Here is an 11,985-nt window from a genome sequence, read left to right as displayed (position 1 = left end):
GGGTTCCATGTAGTGTGGAAAGAACTCACTTGTTTCCTTTTCCAAATTAGATCTAGGTTGGAAATCCTTAAATAATACTGAGTCATCAGTATGAATTACAGATGTATTAACAATCTCGTTTTATCTCTTCACTCTTGTAACACATTGTATTACTAATACATAACTGTACTACTTGAGTGGTAGTGTTTAACTGGCTTACTGTAACAGGTGACCCATAATAGCTGAATGCATGATTCACTTTGCTTTTAAAAATGTAACGCAAAACATCACTACCACCACCACCATCACATAAGATTAAATAATTTCTTATAGAAGGTGGCTATGTTGTCTAAGGTAAGTAAATAAAACTAAACGAATGTAAAGAAGATATTTTGATAACACTCATAAAATAAGAAAATTACGCACATTAGTGTGCCAGATTGACATCACATTTGTAGTGATCAATGATGTCCCAGACTAATTACTAACACCTTCTCCTGGGTTGGGAGAATAGATACTTCTTAAGTACTTAAGTTTTACTTTTTTGTTAAATAGTACACTTCCTGCAAGTAAATACATTGGATTTACATAATACAGGATGCCTGACACAGCACGGAGTCCACTACTAACAAATCTTGCTCTCTCAATTGACAATAAATGACATGACAACTTACACAAGAGTTATTCATAAATTAATGCTCCATTCAGATATTCATTCATATTCATATGACTACTATAACCAAACTTAAAACCAATACATACTTCAATATCTCCGCTGAAAGTCCAACTTTCTTATACAGTGCATTCAAAATCGAAATCTTCATATGAATACTCATTATAGATTAAACATTTTCATAATTAGGGTTACAATCATCGTATATTGTAGTAGATTCATTTGGACACACAAGTTGTGTTTTGTTTTCTGCCATATTGCCCACAAAATTGGGTGTAGTGTACGTAGATTCAACTTTCTCTTGTACTTCTTGCCCAACTAGTTCCTAGTCAGTGTTTGGGGCACTAATTACGTCACCAAATTCTTGTTATGACACCTCTACTCAGCCTCACAGATCAGGGATTCGATTAGGTGTACACTCAAATGCTTGATTTGATCATTCCTCTTTTAGTTGCATCATGTTTTTTACTTCTTTAAACTGTTATAGAACCTCCTTCCTGACCAAATTGCACTGTTTTTCTATCTCAACTTGTAACTCCTTAGGCAAATTTAATAAGGTATCTTCATATTAGAGATCTTATTTAATTTTGTAGCTACCTTCTCTTCTTGTCTTTTTAAATTTGACAATGCTTGTCCTTGAGCTGTAATACTAATAGACACTTTGGCCAACCCCCCCCCCCCCTCCCCCTCCCTCCACCCACCCTGTTGAACCTAGCCGCTATTTCCTCCAGGTTCCGAGTTTAAACTGGCATGCAACTTTAACAACAATAAATATATCCACATCTGTATTTAAACAATGTCTATAGATTGTACCCTGACTAACTCAATGGCAGTGAAATATGTCTTTACAATTTTTCACAGAATGTACTACTAAAAGAAAACTCTGGTTGGTGTCATTTGCTGCTCACTTAATCCAGCATACAGCTAACTGCACAGCACTTCCTGTGTGTCATGTGTGGGCTAGGCAATGTAGTGATGAGCCATTGTACAGTCATTGTAGTGACTCATCGCTATGTCGCATTGTCCCCGAAGCGGGGCTGCACTGTTGTCATGCTGATCAGCCATCACCCGTCATTGCTACAACTGAAATCTCGAAATCACACTGCAAAGTTCGGCCATGTTGTTACAAAATGTTTTTCCACTCATGTGTCAAAGGTTATTGAAGCATTACAATTTAAAATCTTGTTTCTAAATCTCTGTCTTACTATTATATAATCAATATGAAACCTTTCAGTGTCTCCAGGTGTCTTCCACGCATACAACCTTCTTTCATGATTCTTAAACCAAGTGTTAGTGATGATTAAGAGATGCTCTGCTCAAATTCCACCAGGAGGCTTCCTCTTTCATTCTTTATACACAGGCCATATTCATCTACTACTTTTGCTTTTCCTCCTATCAAATTCTAGCTCCCCATGACTATTAAATTTTCATCTTCCTTAACTATCTCAATAATTTATTTTATCTCATCATACATTTCTTCAATCTCTTCATCATATGCAGAGCGAGTTGGCATACAAATTTGCACTACTGTGGTAGGCGTGGGCTTTATGTCTATCTTGGCTACAGTAACGTGTTCAAAATATGCTGCTTGTAGTAGCTCATCCATATTCCTATTTTTTTTATTCATTATTAAACCTACTCCTGCATCATTCTTGTTTGATTTTGTACTTATAACCCTGTATTCACCTGACCAGAAGTCCTGTTCCTCCTTCCACTGAACTTCACTAATTCCCACTACATCTAACTTAAACTGATCCATTTCCCTTTTTAAATTTTCTAACCTACCTGCCCGATCTAACATTCCATGCTCTGGTCGATAGAACATGTTTTGTTTCTCGTGATAACAATGTCCTCCTGAGTAGTCCCCACCTGGAGATCCGAATGGGGGACTATTTTACCTCAAGAATATTTTATCCAAGAGGACACCATCATCATTTAACCATACAGTAAAGCTCCATGCCCTCGGTAAAAATTATGTCTGTAGTTTCCCCTTCCTTTCAGCCATTCACAGGACCAGCACAGTGTTGCTGTTTTGGTTGATGTTACAAGGCCACTTCAGTCGATCATGCAGACTGTTGACCCTGCAACTGCTGAAAACGCTGTTGCCCATCTTCAGGAACCCCACATTTGTTTGGCTCCTCAACAGATACCCTTCCATTGTGGTTGCACCTATGGTACGGCTATCTGTATCGCTGAGCCTCCCAACCAAGGTAAGGTCCATGGTTCATCTTAGCACCTTTAATTTGTTCCCTGCCATGGTTGTCAAATTTAGCATAATGCATGAATGGTGTCAGTTATGATGTGTTCCATGCCATGGACAATCTGTCACCTGCTGATTGTGTGCCAACTTTTACCTTACAAGTACATTGTGGTCACAATTCTTGAAGTTATCTGCTGTAGTGGTCCACCCTAGATTTTGATATGTGACTTCTGCACCTTTTGCAGCAGGAGTGCGCTGAAAGAGAGCTCCAATTTCTTCAAGCTACTAACATGACTTAATCAGTTTTGTGATAACTCTTCTGTATTATAATCACAATGTTTCCACTGTAAAGTTTCATTTACAATTGTGGTTAAAAGACTGCTCACAATAGACTGTAACATGTATTTGTGTACTCTTTTGACATTAGAGAATGTTTGTTCTCATGTATAATATATAACTGTTCTGATGTTAACCTTATTGCCTGTGCCCATTGCTCTGTCGCTTTCAAACATTACCAACTTGTAACGCCAAAGCATAAGCACACCTCCACAGCAAACAGAGGTACACACTTGCTGTCAGGCCTTGTCTATGTTTGGAACTGAAATCTTTTCATCAAATCCTCACATATGGCAAACCAGAGCACAAACAATAGGATGTTCCACTCTTGACAACTACCTAAACAGTATTTCCAGTTTCCATGAAAATCTCTCATTGGCCAAAATGTTTAGAAGTTGAACATGTTATTGCACAGAACTGACGTGTTTTGTTTTTCTTTCCAGCAGTTCAAGTACAGTGTGTACATTCATTATTAAGTTCATATTTTTGGAAAGCAGTGTAAATCTTAAGTTGTTTGATTTAGAATCTTTCACACTAGTAGTTTGTGAACATTATAAGTTATATTAGAAGACACATTCTGTTATGGTTAAGTTAATTAACAGATACTACAGGTAAGTGAGTGTTGAATTCTTGTTTTAAATGGAAATAATTAACTTTTTACATTATATCATGCCTAATTTTCATTGCTCATAAATAATGAAAATTCTTTGGCACAGAAAGGGGTGAATTATGCTGCCATAAAAAACTTTGATTATTTAAGAAATAGCATTAAAAGTCTGACAAATAGCCAACCAACATTTAAAAGTGAATTAAAGGAATTTCTAAATGACAACTCCTTTTACTCAATGGATGAATTTTTAGACATGAAGTAGTAACTGTAGTATGAAAACTTATGTTAACCTGACATATTCCACATCATTACAAAATGTCATGTTCATGATATATGGAACAGGTATTAATATAATGTAGGGTACAGTGGACTCCTAGCAAAGACACTCAGTATACATCGATAACAAAACAGAGCAGGAAGAAAAGAGCGTTGCTGCTATGTAGTGTGTAGATAAGATGGTAGAGGACAGATTAGGAACAGATCACCAGGCCACAAGCATTGTGAAGCCAAGTGCTAGCCTCAGCCAGGTGAAGGAGGACATAGGGAATATGTGCTAAGATTTTGGCAAAGAGGATCAGGTTCTTGTAGTAGGATGGAGCAGGAACAGATTGGCTAAGGACAGTAATGACAGTATTAGGTGTGACCTGGATGAAATAGGAGTAGTAACTACACACACAGATGTGAATTTTGTGGAGGTTCTGCAGTGCCATGACCAGCCCTAGGTTAACACTGCTGTGAGCTGTGTGAACAATGTGTTGAGCAGGCTGCTGATGACTGAAATGAAATCTCATATGAGTGCAGTGCCTGTTGCTACAATTGGGAGATAGGGATATACTAGACATGGCATAGTAGGTGAGAGAAAGATAGGTTGGCTGAGCTTATTGCAGATGATATACCTCCCCCCACCCCTCCCCTCACACCTCCATCACATAAAGCAAGATGCCTGTGATTACTGGTGGAAGATAGGCACCTTGTTTAGGTTAGAATCAGGATTCAGGCACCCTGATTTGCAAGTGTTCAGAATAACACAAAATGCTTACGAATGCACAGTAAAGTAAGGTTAGCTTATTCCATCAAAATATTAGAGGATTGAGTAACAAGGTAAAGAGCTTGTTTGTTTGGAAAATGCAGAAAGCTTTGAAAAGATAAGATATCCTGTGCCTATCTCAGCAGTACATAACCACAGAGTTAGATAAATTATGTATAAAAGATTACAGAGTAGCAGCTCACTGATTTAGAAATAATATGGGAAAAGGGGGAGTTGTTACATATATTAAGACATGATGCATGTTCAAAAATAATGGGACAAGTAGAGTTAGTAGTCGTCAGCACATAGAAATGTGTGCTTATGAATGAACACTGAAAAATGGTTCACTTTTTAATTGCAACTGCATATAGATTCCCACTGGGAAATTTTGACCTGTTTACTAAGAATCTGGATTTCTTCCTGTGCTGCCTGTCAGAAAGTAGTGAGCAGTTAATTGTCTGTGTTGACTTCAATGCAGATTTTCTACGGGATCCTGACAAGAAAAATTGTCTGGAAATCATATCTGGATCCTAGAATTTGATCTCAGTAACTGATTTCCAACACAGTTGGATAAAGGCACTCGGACTCTAATTGATAATGTTTTCTTTGGCGAAGTTCAAAGTAAAAAAGTAACTGTTTTCCCAGTAACAAATTAAACTTTCTCTGATGATGCACAGTTAGTTAGGATAAATAACATAGTGCCTTACAATATGAATACTCCTCTGAGAAAATCAGTATAATTGAGGATTCTAGCATTGTAGATTGTATTTTATTGGTCCTGTTGTCTACATAGCAGCTTATGCATAAGACATTGGACAAGTCAAGTTATAAATATACAGGCTGAAAGTCATTTCATGGCGTACATATTTAAGCTTACAATAATACACTTTACACGTAAGTATTTATATTACACATTTCATATATTTAAATATCCCTCAATGGAGTAAAAGCAGTGATGCTGTAAATATGACTTTAGAGATTTTCCAAATGTATTGACCTCAGTTATAGCTTTTATGTTTTCAGGAAGTTTGTTATAAAGCTTAACTCTCATGTGAAAAGTCCATTTTTGGCACAGTGCTGTGCTGATCTGAGTCATATGTAAGTTTCTATTTTGTCTGGTAAAGTGCTCATGTATATCACAGTTTTTTTGCAGTCTCCGGTCTTTGCCTATTACATTTAATTTAAAGAACAAAAGGATTTCCATAATGTATACACATGGTAATGGAGGAATACCAGAATTCTTAAACAGGGGTTTACAAGGCTTGCACCCAAACAAGATTCTAATGGCCCTTTTTGTAGTTTAAAAGTGCTATTAGCTGTTATAGAGTTTCCCCAGAAGGTAACCACATATCTAAGACGAAAATGAAAGTACACATGATATGCATTCAATACTGTTTTCTCACTACAGCACGATTTTAAGGAACAAAGAAGGTAACATGTTTTGCTCAGTTCTGCATTGAGATATTCAATATGCTTATTCCATCTGATGTTACTCTGCAGCCAAAGTCCTAAGAATTTGGTTGCAGTACTGTTACCAACTGGTTCTTCATTGATAGAGACCGATGGGATAAACATGTCCTTGTTAGGAACATTGTGGAATTTTAGAGCAACAGTTTTCTTACTGTTTATTACAAGCTGATTACTCTGGGCCCAGCTGCTAAGTTGTTTCGTGACCGTGTTTACTGTCTGCTGTAACTGTTCATCGTCATCTCCTTTTAGTAGAATCATGGTGTCATCTGCAAATATGATTGTTTTGTGTGCATCGATATTTAAGCTTAGATCATTTATGTACAGAAGAAACAGAAGGGGCCCCAATACTGATCCTTGGGGTACACCACATTTTATTTGTTTATAGTCAGATAAGTGATTAGATACAGTTTTTAGTTCAATACTTGTGTGCTTGACGCACACTGTCTGCATACGATTAGTCAGGAAGGAACTGATCCACTTGTTGGACAGACCTCGAATACCATATCTTTCTAGCTTTGATAGCAGAATTTTGTGGTCCACCATGTCAAAAGCTTTTGACAAGTCAATAAAGACTCCTATTGTTTCCTGTTTTTTTGTCCGTCAGGTTTAGGATGGAATTGATGCACTCATAGACAGCAGTTGTCATTGACCTCTTATTTCTGAATCCATGTTGTTCATTACATAGGATGCTGTTTTTATTTATAAATTTCATAAGTTTCTCATACATAACTTTTTCCAGTACTTTAGAGATGCAGGAGGAAATTGTGATGGGCCTGTAGTTATTTACATTGTCTTTATCCCCTTTTTTATATAGAGGAATAACTTTTGATGTTTTTCAACACATCAGGGAAAGTGCCTGCCTGAAGCGAGCAGTCGTATAAATGTGTGAGTACTTCAGTTAGGTTTGATGCGCTCTTCCTTAACATTGTTGCAGGTATACCATCAATAACTGCCGATTTGGAATTTTTTAGTCCTTTTACTGCTTTAGCTACTTCATCTTGTGAAACAGAACTGATGTACATTGATCCTCTACATGCACTTATTTTACATTCTTTTGCCTGGGTGCTCTTTAAGTTTGATTGTAACATATTTTCAGCAACACCTGTGAAAAAGTTGTTAAATGTATTGGCTACTTCTAAGGGGTTTGTTACTTTTTTTATTTTTATGTGATAGTGTGATATTTTTATGCAAGGTTGTCTGTATTCTCCACATTCTTTTTTTATAACATTCCACATAGCCTTTGATTTATTAGCTGAATTCTAAATGATTTTATCATTGTGCATTATTTTTGCTGCTTTTATTACTTTTCTTAATATTTTAGAGTATTTTTTATAGTATGCAGGTACTACAGGTGAGGAATTTTTTGAGTTACATATTTCATGAAGTAGTCTTTTCTTCTGGCATGAAACCCTTATTCCCTTTGTGATCCAGCTGTTTGTTCTAGAGTTTCCCCGTATGGTTAATGTTTTCAGTGAGAATGTTTTTATGAATAGTTTACAAAATTCATATCATTATTTGAAAATAGTTTTCCACATAAGGTAATCAAAAAGAACAATAAACACCTATGTAAAAAAACCATGGATTACAAGAGGGATTAAAGTATCTTATGAAAGGAAAAGGGAAAATCAGTAATTTCAACAGCCCTCAGGCTATATGGAATAGAGTGAAAGAAGAGACAGGACAAGGAGCCACAGAACAAGATAACATCACTACAAAACTGAATGGAGGGGATAAAAATGAGTCACAGGTAGCAAATTAATTTTTTAGTAATTTGTTGATTGATTGATTTATTCCTCCATAGAACAATACACATTGTATGGATGTCATCAAATGTTTGTACAATATTACTTATTAAAATAAATGTTCCTCTTACATTATTTATAGCTCTTATATATACATAGTTCTACTTTTCTAATCATATCACAAAACTGTTACATAGTATGATGTTTATGAACATTAAGTTAGAATCTACAATTATTTTAAACATTCATTTACGGTGTTGTAGCTATTACTTAGGAAATATTTTTTTAAGATTTGGCTAAAGGTTGGGGGAGGGGGTATTTATTTGCATCTTTTATTTCTTGTGGTAATCTATTGTACAATTTTATTTCATAGTATAATACACTATTTCGAGTTCTTGACTTGTTTCTTCTGTTTAGCTCTCTGGATTTGGTTCCGTGGTCATCCATTTTGCTGTTTGTTGTGTACAGATTAAGATTTTTCTTATATGCAATGTGATGTGATAGATGTATTCACATGGAAATGTCAGAAATTTTAGCTTTTTGAACAATTATTTACAGTGTATCTTGTTACAACTATTTGTTACTATTCATACAGTTCTCTTCTGTATCTTAAAAATAGTCTGTATGTTCCCAGCATTCCCGAAAACATTATCCCACAACAGAGGACTGAATGCATATATCCAAAGTAGGCACTTTGAGATTGAAATGCTGCACACAGATGCATGGATTCGCGGGGCATAACATGCTGAGGATAGCTTGTTTGCCAAAATCCTCACATGTACTGTCCATTTCAACTGAAAATCTACATTAGTCCCCAAAAATTTGATATCAGTTACACAATCTAGTACTTCATTATTTACTTTCGTTATAGTATCACTGGGTTTTTTATTTAGTTGGAAGGTTATATATTTTGTCTTTTTCTCATTTAAAGTTACTCTATGCTTTAATGATTTCTGAGAGCTTTATTGGAGTTTTCTGCTAACTGAGTTGAATTTTTGTCTATGATCACTATGGTGGTGTCATCAGCAAATAGTATTTTTTCTCCATATCTGACACTCTGTGGGAAGTCGTTTATATAATAAGGAAGATGACTGGACCCAATACATTTCCCTGGGGGACACCTATATTAATATATTTCAGATCTGGTAAGTGTTTTAGTATTAGTCTTTTAGAAATATGTGAGATTTCAACTCTTTGAACCTTTCCAGGTATGACTTAAACTAGTTCTGTGCCGTACCCCATATTCCTAATATTTCTAACTTGCATAGTAAAATTCTGCAGTCAGCTGTGTCAAATGCCTTTGCTAGGGGAAAAAAAATGCCTGTTGCATTCTCACCCTTGTCTAGAGCTTTGAGTACAACTTTGGTAAACTGTGCTGTAGCTGACTGCACCATTTTGTGGGCATGAAACCAAATTGTTCTTTGCATAGAAAGTTGTATTTATTCAAGTACTTCATTAGTCTATTTTTTATGGCTTCTACTATTTTGGAAATGCAAGATAATAAAGAAATTGGTGTGTGGTTTTCTTGGATTACCATTTTTCAGTATTGTTGTTATTTTTGCTTAAAGCAACTAGATCTGAAGATTAATTAATTATTACTGTTAAGGTTTATTTACATTGTTTATACATTTCTTAAGGACACTAACTGGGATGATATCTACCCCTATAGATTTTTCATTGTTTAGTTGGTGTATTACCTGTGCCACCTCTGTCTATGTTGTTGGAAAGAACCCCATTGAGTGGGTGGCTGGCCCTAGTGGTGTGCCTGGAAATTTCTCTTGCAGTTTATTAGTAATGCCACTGAAGTATTCATTCACAGAGTTTGCTAGTTCCTTTGTGTTGCTGATTTGAACATCTTTGTTTTCAATCTGTGTTTCCACGTGATTTGGTTCAACATTTGTTGTCCCTTGTTTGATTATGTTCCAGATAGCTTTACTTTTGTTATTTGCTTCAGTAATGTTTTACAGTTTGCAAGTTTTTTGCAGCTACCAATACCTTTCTATGTTGTTGTGGTCTTCAGTCCTGAGACTGGTTTGATACAGCTCCCCATGCTACTCTATCCTGTGCAGGCTTCTTCATCTCCCAGTACTTACTGCAACCTACATCCTTCTGCAGCACCACATTTCGAAAGCTTCTATTCTCTTCTTGTCCAAACTATTTACTGACCATGTTTCACTTCCATACATGGCTACACTCCATACAAATACTTTCAGAAACAACTTGCTGACACTTAAATCTAAACTCGATGTTAACAAATTTCTCTTCTTCAGAAACGCTTTCCTTGCCATTGCCGTCTACATTTTATATCCTCTCTACTTCGACCATCATTAGTTATTTTGCTCCCCAAATAGCAAAACTCCTTTACTATTTTAAGTGTCTCATTTCCTAATCTAATTCCCTCAGCATCACCCAACTTAATTCGACTACATTCCATTATCCTCGTTTTGCTTTTGTTGATGTTCATCTTATATCCTCGTTTCAAGACACTGTCCATTCCGTTCAACTGCTCTTCCAAGTCCTCTGCTGTCTCTGACAGAATTACAATGTCATTGGCGAACCTTGAAGTTTTTATTTCTTCTCCATGGATTTTAATACCTACTCCGATTTTTTCTTTTGTTTCCTTTACTGCTTGCTCAATATACATATTGAATAACATCGGGGAGAGGCTACAACCCTGTCTTACTCGCTTCCCAAACCCTGCTTCCCTTTCATGTCCCTCGACTCTTATAACTTCCATCTGGTTTCTTTACAAATTGTAAGTAGCCTTTCACTCCCTGTATTTTACCCCTGCCACCTTCAAAATTTGAAAGAGAGCGTTCCAGTCAACATTGTCAAAAGCTTTCTCTAAGTCTACAAATGCCTTTCCTTAATCTATTTTCTAAGATAAGTCGTAAGGTCAGTATTGCCTCACATGTTCCAATATTTCTGTGGAATCCAAACTGATCTTCCCCGAGGTTGGCTTCTACTAGTTTTTCCATTCGTCTGTAAGGAATTTGCGTTAGTATTTTGCAGCTGTGGCTTATTCAACTGATTGTTCCGTAATTTCACATCTGCCAACACCTGCTCTCTTTGGGATAGGAATTAGCATATTCTTCTTGAAGTCTGAGGGTATTTCGCCTATCTCATACATCTTGCTCACTAGATGGTAGAGTTTTGTCAGGACTGGCGCTCCCAAGGCTGTCAGTAGTTCTAATGGAGTGTTGTCTATTCCCGGGTCCTTATTTCAACTCAGATCTTTAAGTGCTCTGTCAAACTCTTCACGTAGTATTGTATCTCCCATTTCATCTTCATCTACATTCTCTTCCATTTACAGAATATTGTCCTCAAGTATGTCATCGTTGTATAGATCCTCTATATACTCCTTCCACCTTTCTGCTTTCCCTTCTTTGCTTAGAACTGGGTTTCCATCTGAGCTCTTGATATTCATACAAGTGGTTCTCTTTTCTTTAAAGGTCTCCTTAATTCTCCTGTAGGCAGTATCTATCTTACCCCTAGTGAGATAAGCCTCTACATCATTACATTTGTCCTCTAGCCATCCCTGCTTAGCCATTTTGCACTTCCTGTCGATCTCATTTTTGAGACGTTTGTATTCCTTTTTGCCTGCTGGAATTACTGCATTTTTATATTTTCTCCTTTTATCAATTGAATTCAATATTTCTTCTGTTACCCAAGGATTTCTACTAGCCCTCGTCTTTTTACCTGCTTGATCCTCTGCTGCCTTCACTACTTCATCCCTCAGAGATACCCATTCTTCTTCTACTGTTTTTCTTTCCCCCCATTTGTGACAATTGTTCCGTTATGCTCTCCCTGAAACTCGGTACAACCTCTGGCTTAATCAGTTTGTCCAGGTCCCACCTCCTTAAATTCAAACCTTTTTGCAGTTTCTTCAGTTTTAATCTACAGTTCATAACCAACAGATTGTGGTCAGAGTCCACATCTGCCCCTGGA

Source organism: Schistocerca gregaria, chromosome 3 (genome assembly GCF_023897955.1).
Source record: "Schistocerca gregaria isolate iqSchGreg1 chromosome 3, iqSchGreg1.2, whole genome shotgun sequence".
NCBI classification, from domain to species: Eukaryota; Metazoa; Arthropoda; class Insecta; order Orthoptera; family Acrididae; genus Schistocerca; species Schistocerca gregaria.
The sequence above is the reverse complement of the archived record's forward strand: the minus strand, read 5'-3'. Positions refer to the sequence as shown.